The 13,221-nt window shown below is 42.8% G+C and overlaps 1 protein-coding gene across 1 annotated transcript in view; it reads right to left on the bottom strand.

The window, feature by feature from the left end:
• The window catches only part of BMPR1A (bone morphogenetic protein receptor type 1A), a 133,123-nt gene extending 120,833 nt beyond the window's left edge, over nt 1–12,290 (bottom strand). The window contains exon 1 of the mRNA XM_087824251.1: nt 12,196–12,290. The gene's annotated coding sequence lies outside the window, so the exon portion shown is untranslated. The remainder of the gene's footprint in view (nt 1–12,195) is intronic.
• Nucleotides 12,291–13,221: the final 931 nt, after the last annotated feature.

Genomic DNA, 13,221 nt, shown 5'->3' with positions numbered 1-13,221 from the left:
TTACACTCCTTTCCCTCCTCTCCAAACTCAAGCTTGGCCCATGGTCCAAGAAGGGGGTGTGGTCTGATCTACTGGGGAGGGGAGGGAGCATGAGAACAGAATAAACTGTCTCGACATCTGAGCACATTTGTAGTCCTGTGTTGTCACCACTTCCCTGACTTACTTTCCTGTCTGCATCACGGGCAGCCAAATGGTAGCTTTTTTCCTGGGAACAAGCTGGAGCTCTTTAGGGAGGAGTGAGGGGCTCTAACCTACTGCACATTTCTCTACTGAAAGATCTGTTTCAGCTCAACATCTTCTATTTCTGCTCCCTTCTCCAGCAGAGCCAGCTGCCAGATGGCTGAAGCCTGGTTACCTTCTGCATCACCCACTTCAACTAACAGAATCAGCTGCATAATGACTATCATCTAGGTAATGAAATGTTTCACTTCACTTTTTGCTAGTGCTCCTAACCTCCCCACACTAAGCTTCTAAGGGAAGGCCACCCTCAGGGAGGAAGAAGGGAGCAAAAAGCACCGTGCTCCCCAAAGGCAAACTGGCAGCTGCTGTGACACTGTGCACAATTACCCTCCCCTCCACCTTCGGATGGTTTCTGTCACATCTTAAGCCCTGGAGGGGACTCAGGCCACTGGGTGCTTGGGCTTTCTTTAGAATGTGGGGTCTCGACTCTGCTTTATACTTAACTCTAAGGTCCTAGTCCCCATTCTCAGATAACTAGGAAAAGTCTGATTCTACTTCCTTTTTGCTCTTACGTGACTGACCTTGGTGGAACAATTAACCTGCATTCTTGAAGTACAAGAGGGAAAGCAGCAAAACTTCCTATGCCAATTTGCCAGTACTACTGGGATACAGAAGCACTTTGCAAATTCAAATGTTAATATGAGCAAAAACAACACATACTTTTAGAAGGTATCAGGATTAGATTTAATTTTCAAGGACCCTACATTTGCAGCCATTCAAATATGCTTCCGAAGATAAATCTGACCTCAGCTTCTCTTACACAAATACTCAGCTTTATTAACATTTACTAAGCATTACTGTGCGGCATTACAGTGTTCAGTGCTCACCTGCGTTCATTCAAAGTCTTTACAGTAACCCTGTGAAAGAATACTATTACTACCCTCGTTTAACATATGCGGAAATAAGGCTCAGAAAGACTAATTACTTTGGTGAAAGGTCACAAACCTAGTAAACAGAAACTAGTAGAGTACAGAAGGCAATAAACATATAAATGGGTAACTAAACACAAAAATAATTCAACATTTAATGAATCTTTTTGGTTATTTGGAATCCAGATATGGGAAAGCCACTGTAATCATATCAAGATTTTTATTCTTTTAAGAAATTAGCACCTTCTTTGTATAAAGATTTCACTTACTGAACCTTAACTGAATTAACTTTTTTTTATTGTTTCTTTAGTGGAACCTGTCACAAACCATCTTTTATGCAAATTGATAAGATGGTGAGAAAGAACGGGAAATAGTACACTTTAGGAATAAAGGCTTTAGTCAATACCATTAGAGTATTTACGTGACTCAACAAATAGCAATTATTATGGTAGGAATATATTCAGGTGGGGCCTCTCTAATAGTATCTTTTACTTCATCTAACAAATTTTTAATTTTGAGGAACACATTTTGAAAATGTAGCTTAAAGAAATTTGACTTACGCCCTTTATATTTAATTTAGTTTTAGACAGGGAAACTTCGCTTGCTTACCCTCCCCTTTCCCTAACAGCCAGAAACAATGAATTTGGCCACTGTCACAAGGAAAAACTTCTCTGTCCTCTCAGGTTCTGAATCTGGGGGCCTGCAAATTAAACTAACAAAAGACAGATTAGCAAGAGACAATACTGATTTTTATTCACTTACCAGAGTTTAAGGGAAAATGTGACTCAAGGCAGAATTTGGGATTTACACGTTTAGAAAAGATAAACGGATCTCTAGGTGAAGAGATGGGAAATATGGTCCTTTTGTGACAATGTCAATGTAGGTGTGGTACCCCTTTTCCTCTCCTCTCTGTTGATGAGAGTTGACATTCCCTGTTCTCAAAATTCCAGGGAGCAAATTTATGACAAATGATTTCTTCTGAGAGGCTCTGCTTTATGTCAGAGAAGGGAGTTGGGGGGGGGGGAGCCTATTCTCAAATGCCTGCAGTTGAAAATAATTTTTATGCCACATGGCACATTCTATACCCCTTCACCATCAACAAATACAGATATCTGAACACTTACTCTTTACAAAGCACTGAATTAGCTGACTAAACAAAATATTTTAGGGCAAAATTCAGCCACCGAAGAGCTTATACAACAAGTTGAGAGTACAAGATAACTTAAGCTTTTTACTTTTTTGATTTTTAATATTCTTACAACAGCAAGGAAATTTTTATAAACCATGAACAAAAATTTTAAAAAATGACTAATTTAAAAAATGCAACATACCAAAGAAAGAGTTAATATCCGTACCTCAAAACAAAGTTCCTACAAGTGAGTAAGAAAAAAATAAACAGATTAGAAAAATGAACAAAGGGCAGAGAAATGCAAGGAGCCAACAAACATATAAAACTCTGCTTAACTCATAATCAAAGGAACACAGATTAAAACTCTAATACTCCTTTTTCAGCTGGCAGACTGGCACCCAGTGAAACAGACTGCCATCACCGTGTGCTGGTGAGTCAGGGGAACACAGGCAAGCACTGCTGCCTGGAATGTGCAGAGCTGCAGACTTCAGGGAAGTCTGGCACTGCATCAGATCTGCACGGCTCCTCTTACAGTAAATGCATTTCTAAGAATTCACCCTATAAACTAAAAATACTCTCACAGAATACTTACATGCACCACAGTACTGTTTGTAATGCAAAAAAATACATAGAAACAATCTAAATATTCATCAATGGGGAATTGGTAAATAAAGTATATTCATAAAATGGAATATTACTTGGCTACTAAAAAGAATGAGGAGAGCGACACTTGCTGACATAAAGAGTCCGTCTATATATTCAGTGAAAACAAACTTAAAGGATGGATAGGCCTGGCTGGGTGGCTCGGTTAGTTGGGCATCATCCTGTGCACCAAAAGGTTGGGGCTTCGCCCAGCCAGCATGGCTCAGCGGTTGAGCATCGACCTATGAACCAGGAGGTCACTGTTCGATGCCCAGTCAGGGCACATGCCGGCGTTGCAGGCTCCATCCCCAGTAGGGGGTGTGCAGGAGGCAGCCGATCAATGACTCTCATCATTGATGTTTCTAGCTCTCTCTCTCCCTTCCTCTCTCTGAAATCAAAAGACATATAAAAAAAAAAAAAAAAAAAAAGGCTGGGGCTTCGTTTCCCAGTCAGGGCACATGTCCAGGTTTCAGCGATCAATGTTCTGCTCTCACATCAATGTTTCTCTTTCTCCTTCTCCCATCTTCTCTCTCTAAAAAGCAATAAAATGTTTTCTGTTTAATATATATGTATATACATTAAGCCCTTGGGTGAGGATTAAAAAATATTGTTTTTTAAAAAAAGAAAGGGATGCATAGCATGGCCCCATTTTTGGAAAGGAGAAGAGGTTAAGAAAAGTAAGAAATGAAGAGAATAGAACAGAAAGACTATACTTATCTCCGTACTTTTAACAGTTGTAATCTGTGGGGGTGGGGTAGCGTTACAGAAGACTTTCACTTTCTACTCCATGTCTGTACTGTTTGAAGTTTCAACCACAAATATGTGTAACTTCTGTAAACAGAAGGAACAGAATAGGGTTCTATGGAAATATATAGTTAGGGAAACTATCTGGAGTTTCACTAGGTTAAATCCTGAGAAGGTCTGTAGTAAAGAAATCTAATATATTAATAAATAGATGGCACAAAAAACACAAAAACACTGCCCAAACTAAAGATGCAAAAGAGCTAACTTTAGGCTTGGACCACTGTGGAAGGCTTTCCAGAAGAGGGGATCTACAGTAGACGCTGAAGCAGTTTGATAAGCAAAGAACAGGTGGAAGGAAAGTCTAAAGGCAGCACTATCCAATATGAATAGAATGCACACTTTAAAAGTTTTTCAGCAGCTACATTGAAAAAGCAAAAACAATCAGGTGAAGTTAATTTTAATATATTTAACCCAACATATTCAAAACAGTACAATTTCAATACGTGACCAATATTTTTAAAGCACAGAAATATTTTACTTTTTTTTAAAAATGTGTTTTTACTGATTTCAGAGAGAGGGAGGGAAAGGGAGAGAGAGATAGAAACATCAAAAATGAGAGATTCCTCATTGATTACTTTTTTTTTGTACTTCAAAATCTGGTGGGTAATTCAGACTAGCCACATTTCAAAAGTCCAACAGCCACATGTGGTATTGGCTACTACAGGAGACAGTAGGAGGTGTAACTGGATATTTAGTGGTGTCAGCCAATGAAACAGCAGCGGCAAGTGAACGAGGCAAAACAGGCCAGTCTGAGGTCACTTGAATTTTATATTGGAAGCAAGTAAGAAACAAGAGAAAAATATTTAACAGTAGGGATGATGATTAAAGCACTATTTCAGGAAGATCAACTTGTCTTTCTTTATTCAGATACATCTATAAATTAAACATGCAGGTTTTCCCCCCAACATTTTTATTGCATGAAAGATTACTGAAATGGAGATAAAAAAAATCTGCCATCGAGTGACTTTATTTTGTTGATTTGGTGTGTATTTAAGATACTTTTGAAGAGTTACTGTTGAACTATTTTTACTTCGTGACCATATTAAGATGATTTTTTTCAAAATTATGTAGGTTCTAAAATTTAACAGCCTTTACTTTTACACTTACTATCAGGAGCTCCTTTTAGACAGAAATCTAAAATATTTTTTAATTAAATACAAATTTAAGACACTCAAGATCTAACACTCCTGAAATACATTACAAGAACATTTACTTGCTAATAAGAAAACTACCTACAGATTTCAATATACACACAATAGTCCCTTCTAGATTTCTTAACTTCAGAATTGAAAGCTGTAACACTTCAGATAATTTACCTAAAGGCTAACAAAAAAAAAATAGTACTCAAAAAAAGAGGTAAGAATGCAGGGCATGAAAAAAACACTGGTCAGGAGCATTCCCTTTGTTACTTGCAATGGCTGAAAAGGCCTTCCAAAGGCACTACACCCTAAGCAGACCAGGTTCCCTTATTACATATCTTCCCTTTCGTAGATCTTACTATAACTACAATTGGATAATTATTTGTAAAATTATTTAATGTTTATCTTCTCTACTTAGGTCTTAAATTGGTGTTTCTCACTAGGCTCTTTGCTGTGTATATTAGGAGTTCCTGTCATGAAGTCTATAACATAACCATGAAATTATACACAAAATTGGTGAATTTGTGTATTTTTCTTCAGATACTCAAACAACTCAAACAATTACCTTAAAAAAGGTTAAGAACTAAAATATAGTGGATTTATGTGGTTTACCTGCTCACATGGTCCTGGGAGGCTATCAGTCCCAGTGTTAGCTGGCTCCATGACTGCTCGAGAGGGCATACAAACCAGGCTGGCAGTGGTGGTACCCCAGACTCCATGTAGACCCAACAAGAATCTTTCCATGAGGCAGAATATATGCACCTGGGAAAGAGGTGCCTTTTCTCCTCTTGAATCCATAGGAGTAAGGGCCCATATAAACCCGGAGTTGCCAGTGGTGCCAAATTAAAGTATCTGCCTGAAAATGAGGCCCAAAAAGTAGAAAGCAGAAAAAAGACCTCCAATTATATCATCTGAACACTTAGATCCAGCCATGTCTATTTCTAGGCTTTTCAAAATGGGGGGCATATTTTTTTCCCTTTTAAGCTAATTTGAGTTGAATTTGTCACTTGCAAGAGAAAGTCACCTAAGAGAGCCACCCAATTCCCACTGTTGGAATATACGACCTACATTGTAATTACTCCCGAACACCTACCCCCAGCCCAACCTCTGTCAAACTCCAGACCCATATATGCAATTATCTAGTGGAAATCTCTACTTGGTTGTTGCAGACACACCTCAAAATCCTATTGTAAAACCTAAACTACTTTCCTCCACTAACCACCTCTCCTTCCACATTTTTTCACCTCAATCAACAATACACATCTACCCTATCAGGTTTCCGTGTCAGAAACCTGGGAGTCATTCTTGCCAATCTCATTCCTTCTCTCTCTCACCCATAACTAATTACCAAGTCCTGTCCATTCCAGAGCCTAGTTATTTGCCACCATCCTAGTCCGGGCCAGTCTTCCTTTCTTCAAACTGACTCTCCACTATGTAACTAATCTCCATAAACTGCAAATCTAATTATTTTATCCCTACATTTTCATACTACTATCCTTCTTAAGTCAACAGCAATTATATACAACTACAGCAATAGCTCCAAAGTTTCTGGTGTTATTAGGATATAAACAAAATTATAAAAGTAACAGTAACAACACCCACCATATCAGAGTAGCTCAGATTCACTGGTTCCTAATAAAAGATATTCAAGAATAATTTCCTTATCCAATGTCTTCATTAGTTCTGCATATGAACTTGGTTTAGGGACCCACTGGGCCCACCATGATCCTCTGATCTCCCTAAGCCCCTACTCTAACTAGTGCTCTCTTCAAAAAACACTACTGGGGATTTCCAAGCACATCATTTTGTTTCTATTTTTAAAGAACTGATAGCCTTTAAAATATTGACTACAAAAATTGATACACATAACAATGATTTAGTAAAATATCCAAACATTTACAATTATTTTTGTATTTACTTTTTAAAAAGCTAAGTATATGATGATAGTTAATGATGATATATAAATACTAAATATTGTCTTTAAAATAACCCATAAAATTGGCTATCACAATTCTCCCACAATTCCCCCCTTACATAACCTGCCATTTTGTGAAAATTACTAGCTCTTAGAGAATCTGTGAGTCCAAAAAATATACAACAAAAAATAAGGAGAAAAAATACTGAAAGCTGGTGTCAAAAGCCTTGCAACCAGACTGTTGTGGGAGATCCCATGCAAAAATAAATATTTCTCTGTACTGCTTGTAACATTGTATTTGTTAAAGAGGTTTAATAAGCATCCTCTTTTTAAAAATTAACTTTTCATTATAATAGGAAAGCTGTAAGTCACTCCCAAACAAGTGTGACTTAAATTCTCCTTCTCAACAGTTTTGGTAAGTGAGAAGCTCTTCTCATCAACTCTAAGGTATATAAATGTGTTCATGTTTTAGAATCTCTGAAATTAGGATGCATCTACAATCGATGGCTTCTTAAAGTTAACTGGAAGCATATTTTCTTTATAAGCGGTCTATAAAATTATGGTGCACCTTAAATTGATTCCAATACAACTCAACATTTAATCTTTTAAGTATTAAAGAGTTGAACTGACTTGGTCAGTATGAACCTTGAGGTATTAAGAAGGCGTCTGAAGCATAGACATTACTAAAAGGTGGAGGGGGGAAGAAGGGAAGGAAAGACTTTCTAGTCCAAAATTAAGCCTGAGAGGAAACCCATTTTCCTGTCTCCATGGTTTCCTGCTCCCAAGATCCAAAAGTCAGATCAGTACTGCTGTAACTGATGTCCGCTGCTAGGCTACACAGGGGCCTTTCTCCATTTATTCGTTTCAATATGCAACAGTCAGTTACAGATGGTCTATAGTCTAGTAGCAGAACTAATATTTGTAGAAAATTACTACAAAAGACTAAATGACTCACAGAGCTGCAAACTTAATGTGTGCATATCGTTGTACATAAATTATACTTCAAAAAAGTTGATTTTTAAAAAAAGACAAATGACTAAGTGCAATAAGGAAATATTAGATAAAAAACTTTATGCCTTAAAAATATCTCTTCCTTCAGAAGGGATTCCATTCAAAAGAATAGAATGGGGAAGAGTTCAGAAAGAGGTAGAATTTATTTAGTTGTCTGTTTACTTATAAATCTTTATTTATTTTTCTCATTATTTTATTTTACATCGTCTTTGGGTTGCAGATTTTTTTACCTTATTACATTTCTGAAGTCTAACTAATGTCCTGTTAGTTTCAGGTGTACATCATAGTGATACAGTGTTTATATATATTACAAAATGATCCTCACAATAAGTCTAATTCCATGTGCCAGCATAAAATGTTATTACAATATGATGAGTTGCAGATTTTTTTTCAGAGTAATATATGCACAGGGTTAAATATCAGCATTCTGAAGGCCTATAAGAAAATTGACCAGTTATGCCCTGTCCATCTCTACTGAAGTGCAACTAACTAGTGATAGCCATTTTAACCAATTTTGTTTTAATGCCTCTAGTGATACTCTTTAAATAAGCTCACTAAACTTCAATTTCAAGAATCACATAATTTATATATCAACTTTTCTTTTTCTTTTTTTAATATATCTTTATTGATTTCAGGGAGAGGAAAGGAGAGGGAGAGAGAGAGAGAAACATCAATGATGAGAGAGTCACTGAATGAGCCCGCAACCCGGGCATGTGCCCTGACAGGGAATCGAACCCTGATCGCCTGGATCCCAGGTCGACGCTCAACCGCTGAGCCACGCCCGGCCGGGCTATATATCAACTATTGACTTCTTGTTTTGATACATAAAGATTTAACCACTTTTATCATAGAAAGAGATGCAATTTGAAATGGAACTTGAAGAATGGGTAGGACTTGGACATATGACAAGTGGCCCTATAAGCAGTCCAAATAGAGGGAGCAGTATAGCAACGAGGGGGGAGGCGAGGATAACATACACAGGAAGCAAAAACAGTGGAATCAGAATAAGGTAAATCTGAGGCAAATCCCATGGAAAGGACTTCATTTAATAGAAGATCCTGGAAACCTCGGAGTAGGGAAGTGACAAGAACTGGGCTTCAAGGTTAATTTAGGCGGAGATGTGTAAGACAACCCGGGAAAGGTATAAGGGAAGGCAAGAAGTCCTATCAGTCCAGGTAGAATGAGAACCGGACTCAGCTAGAAATGAACAGGTAGAGATAGAAAAGGGGAAAGTATCAAATATACAAATATATACACAATATATAATACTGTATAAAAATATATACCAAATAAAAAATTTAAAGAAAAACTGTGAAAACCAAATAACACTAGATTTAAAAACTCAATAAATAAATGTGTGGACTAAACACTAAAATTCATGCAAGAAATAGAAAACCTACATGGAACAGCTACTAAACAAATTAAAATGGGACTCAAAGTCCTCTTCGAGAAACACACACACACACAGAAACCTGAATATCTTATAGGAGAGGTCTGCAGAACTCTCAAGTAAAAGATAACCCCAGGCTAGAGTGCTCCTGAAAAGATAATCCAACCCATTTTATAAGTCTATCAAAACTTTGAGACCAACATGTATTAAGAACTGTACCAGAGTTAGCAGGAAAAGAGCAGAGGGACAATACCGTGAAAGTAGAGCCCACAGATGTTGGCTACAGGCAAGATGGGATGGGATGGGTTTGGTATGACAGCAAAAGAAAAAAAGAACACCAGGGAAACAAGTTTGTTAAGGAAGAGGAATTCAATTTGAACCAGAACAGCCAGACGGAGATATGCATAAAGCAGCTGGATATGCAGGGACTCCAGTGCAGGAGAGAATAAAGAACAGAGATTTCAGAATTATTCAGACAGAAGGTTCTAAACAATTAATATCAAAGGACTAGAGATTTAGGAAAGTGACCTGAAAGGTGAAACTTGGAGAATACATATTAATCAGGAAGAAGGAAAAACAAAGCAGAAAAGGGGCAATGAGAAACAAAGTTAGTACTAGGTCAAAGAAGCCCTCCTTTCATCTAGGTAATTCTTGCTCATCCTTCAGAACTGTCCAGGGTCCCAAAGTCACGTTGTTAAGGAGGCCTTCTCAGATTCTCCCAGCACCCCCAGCCCCAGGTCAGGGTCCCATTTTAAGCTTATAATACTCTACACTTTAATTACCATCATATATTTAATTACAGAATTCATTCTCCAACATATGTCTCCCCCACTGGACTTTAAGCTGTTGTTGCAGCCTATTACTTTACATGGTGTTATTAGAATATAGTATTTGTTGAACAAAATGGATAGATGAACAAAAGCCAAGAAAAGGCATTTGAATGTCACAGAGAGCTGCCAGTGAAATCCAGGTAACAAGGGGTTAAGAAGTGACTAGCTGGCCAGGAAGTAGAGGCAGGAAAAGTAGACTACCCTTGGCAAACTCTAGAGATGGGATTACGAAGGACTGAATTTTAATTTTACTTCAAGTGTTGCTCTATTTTACAATTACTCTTTAATGAACTTGTATTCCTTTTATAATTTTTTAAAATGTTCATATGATTTGAAAAGGAAAAGCAATAACAAGTAGTGGACTCAAGGGAAAGTTTTTGTAAATTGAGGGAATAAGTTTTTTTAATTTTTCAATTACAATTGACATTCAATATTATATTAGCTTCAGATGTACAGCATAGTGGTTAGACATTTATATATAACCACGAAGTGACCCCCTGATAATTCTAGTATCCACCTGACACCATAGTTATTACAACATTATTGACTGCACCCATGACTATTTTGTAATTGCCAATTTGTACTTCTTAACTGTAAATTATGGGACTCTTAAGCACATTCATACTTTCAAGAACCCTAAGACAAAAGAGAGGACAACTCATACTCCATTAAGTAGGAAAGAAGAGAAAAATGAAACAAGGTGTTAACAGAATTTTAAAAACAAAATTCTTCCAATGAGATGCAAGGAAAGCAGCAGATGAGAGAAGGAATCTAGTAAGTTCTGGAAGGAGCTTCCCACTGGATGCCTCAAACTTTTCAGTAACCGGTTTGGAGAAGTGAGGAAAGAAGAAAAGTTCTGAAATGAGCTCCACGGAGAATGTGCCTGGGGGGAGGGGGACACGACGGGAGCAGAATACTGGTTCTATGAAAGGAGTATTCTCAATTTCAGTCAGCCTTTTTGGAAACTCAACCTATTTCTAGCTCAGAACTGCCTGCATTTTAGCTTTAAATTTAAACATTTAAATCTGGTTCACAAACTTTTTATTCCAACAACTGAAAACAGGGATAAGCATTAAGTTACATTCTACTTTAATTCAGAGTGGAACTTCTCTTACAAGTAAACACAATACAAGAGTTGTTTCCAAGTCAAGCAACAGAACAGCGATCATTTCGAGTATGAGTAACTGGAAAGTGCTCCTCAACGTAAGGTGTCTGCAGAAAGGTTTGTTGTTGTTAACTCATCCAATGCCTCACTTCAACAGTTCCTGAGTAGCAGTAAATCCTGGATTCAAATCCCAGCTCACTTAGACAAGTTATTTAAGCTCTTTTCATCTAGGTTTCCGTGTCTAAAAAACGAGGACTAACCAGGGTTATCGTAAGGCTTAAACGACATAGTGGAGGTGAATGTGCCGAGTTCGTACTACGTGCTCAGGGCAGTTTGCTAACCGTTTAAAAGAGAAAACCTTCAACACTTTGACCAAATTAAAACATCCGAGAGCATGAAAGAGCCCAAGTCGCAAAACGCCAGACCCTAACACACAGCGCATTCTTTCTTTCCTGACGCAAGCTATTTTCCTCCTTACCAAACCTTTCCACTACGAGTCTGGAAAAAGGAAAGACGGGTTACGTTCGATCGAGCAGCAAGGTTTCAGACGCTGAAGGGCAGACTCGCGACAGACATGGCAGCGGAGGCAGCGCCGGGCAACAGGTGAACCCGGGCGAAGGCCGGGCGGCCGCGGACGAGCTGCGGGGCCTCGCGAGTCCTCCCGGCGCCGCGGCCCCACGAACCACACGCGATTTTTCCCTTTTTTGCAGAAGCGTCCGGCGACAGATGGCGAGCAGCAGCCCCGCAGCTCCCGGGCGAGGGAGGGAGGTGAGCGCCTTCCCATTTAAGGCTTCGAGAAGCGCCGGCGGAGGCGGCCCCGTCCACACCGCCTCCCAGACTCGGCCCGCACCCCGGGGTGGGGAACAAAAGAGGGGCCGGAGCGCGGCGGCCGCCAGGGCCGACGTCGGGGCCGGGCCGGGCCGTGCGGCGGCCTCGGGCCCGGGCGGGGGCGCGGGGCCCAGTGGGCCGCGGCCTGATGCGGCCCGGACGCCGGGGACCCCTCGGGGCGCCCGGGCCCCCGCGCGCGTCCGGCTCCCTCCGAAGCTTGGCCCGGAGTCCGCGCCGCCTCCCCGCCGCGCGGCCGCCGCCGAGCCGCGCACTCCCCCGACGAGCGCACTCACCCGGACCCCGCGGAGCTCATCCTCCGGCCCTCGGCCGAGGCGCGGTGGGCGCGGCGCGCCGCCGGGACGCCACGGGGCCCGCTCGCCTCCGCCCTCGGCGTGCAGCGGCCCGCCGGTTGCCCCTCGCGCGGCCGTGCGACCCTGGTCTCGCGCGGGGCCCGCCGGAGCCCGAGCCTGCCTCCCGGCCCTCTGCTCCCCGCCCCTCCTCCCGCCGCGCGCCAGCAGGCGGATTCCAATCTCGGCCGCCGCCGCCACGGGCGCGGGGGGAGGGGCGCGGGCGCGGGGGGAGGGGCGGCCTCCGCGGGCCGGGCGCTGCGCGCGCACTGCAGAGCCGCCCCCGCGCCACGCCCCGGACGCGGAGGGAGCCGAGCGCGCGGCGGAGGCTGCCGAAGGACCCAGGGCCTGGCGCCCCGTTGCCGGGGAGGGGAGCCCTCCGCCGGCAGGGGGGCGCCGGGCTGCCGTCGGGGGTAGGAGGGCGGGCCTTCTCCCGCACGTGGCTCCAGCGGGCTCCTCTCCGCGCAGCCCGGCCGCCGCGGCGGGACGGGCGGCCTCCGGGGGCCGTGTGGGGCGGGGGCCGTGTGGGGCGGGCGCCGCGTGCTGCGCGTGACCGGGCCCGCGGACGGCCTTTCCCGGCGGGCCCTCCGCGTGGGCACCTCCGACAGCGGACGCTCCGCGTGAGCCCGGTGGGTGGGCTGGGGCCGCGCGCCCGGGCGCCCAGAAGGCGCGCTCCACGGGTGGCCACCGGGCCTGCGGGCGCGGGGCGCTGCTCACCGCCCGGCCTCCCTGCGCGCCCCCCGGGCGGGGCGCGGGCCGGCAGGTGGGGGCCGCGCGGGCCGGAGCCCCGCCGCGCTGAGCCCCGCGCGCCGCCCGCGCGCCCCGCGGCCGTGCGCCCGCCGAGCGCGTCCCCCCACTGGGAAGATGTGAATCATTGGCACTACTTCTCTTCCATCGTCCCTCCTTCTTTGCGGGGAAGGATGTTAAGAGTCTTCAGCGCCCCCCCTGTGTGTGAAGAGAGAGTCTAGGCCC

Source organism: Miniopterus natalensis, chromosome 14 (assembly GCF_054644295.1).
Source record: "Miniopterus natalensis isolate mMinNat1 chromosome 14, mMinNat1.hap1, whole genome shotgun sequence".
NCBI lineage: Eukaryota > Metazoa > Chordata > Mammalia > Chiroptera > Miniopteridae > Miniopterus > Miniopterus natalensis.
This window is presented reverse-complemented; position numbering and strand designations above follow the sequence as displayed.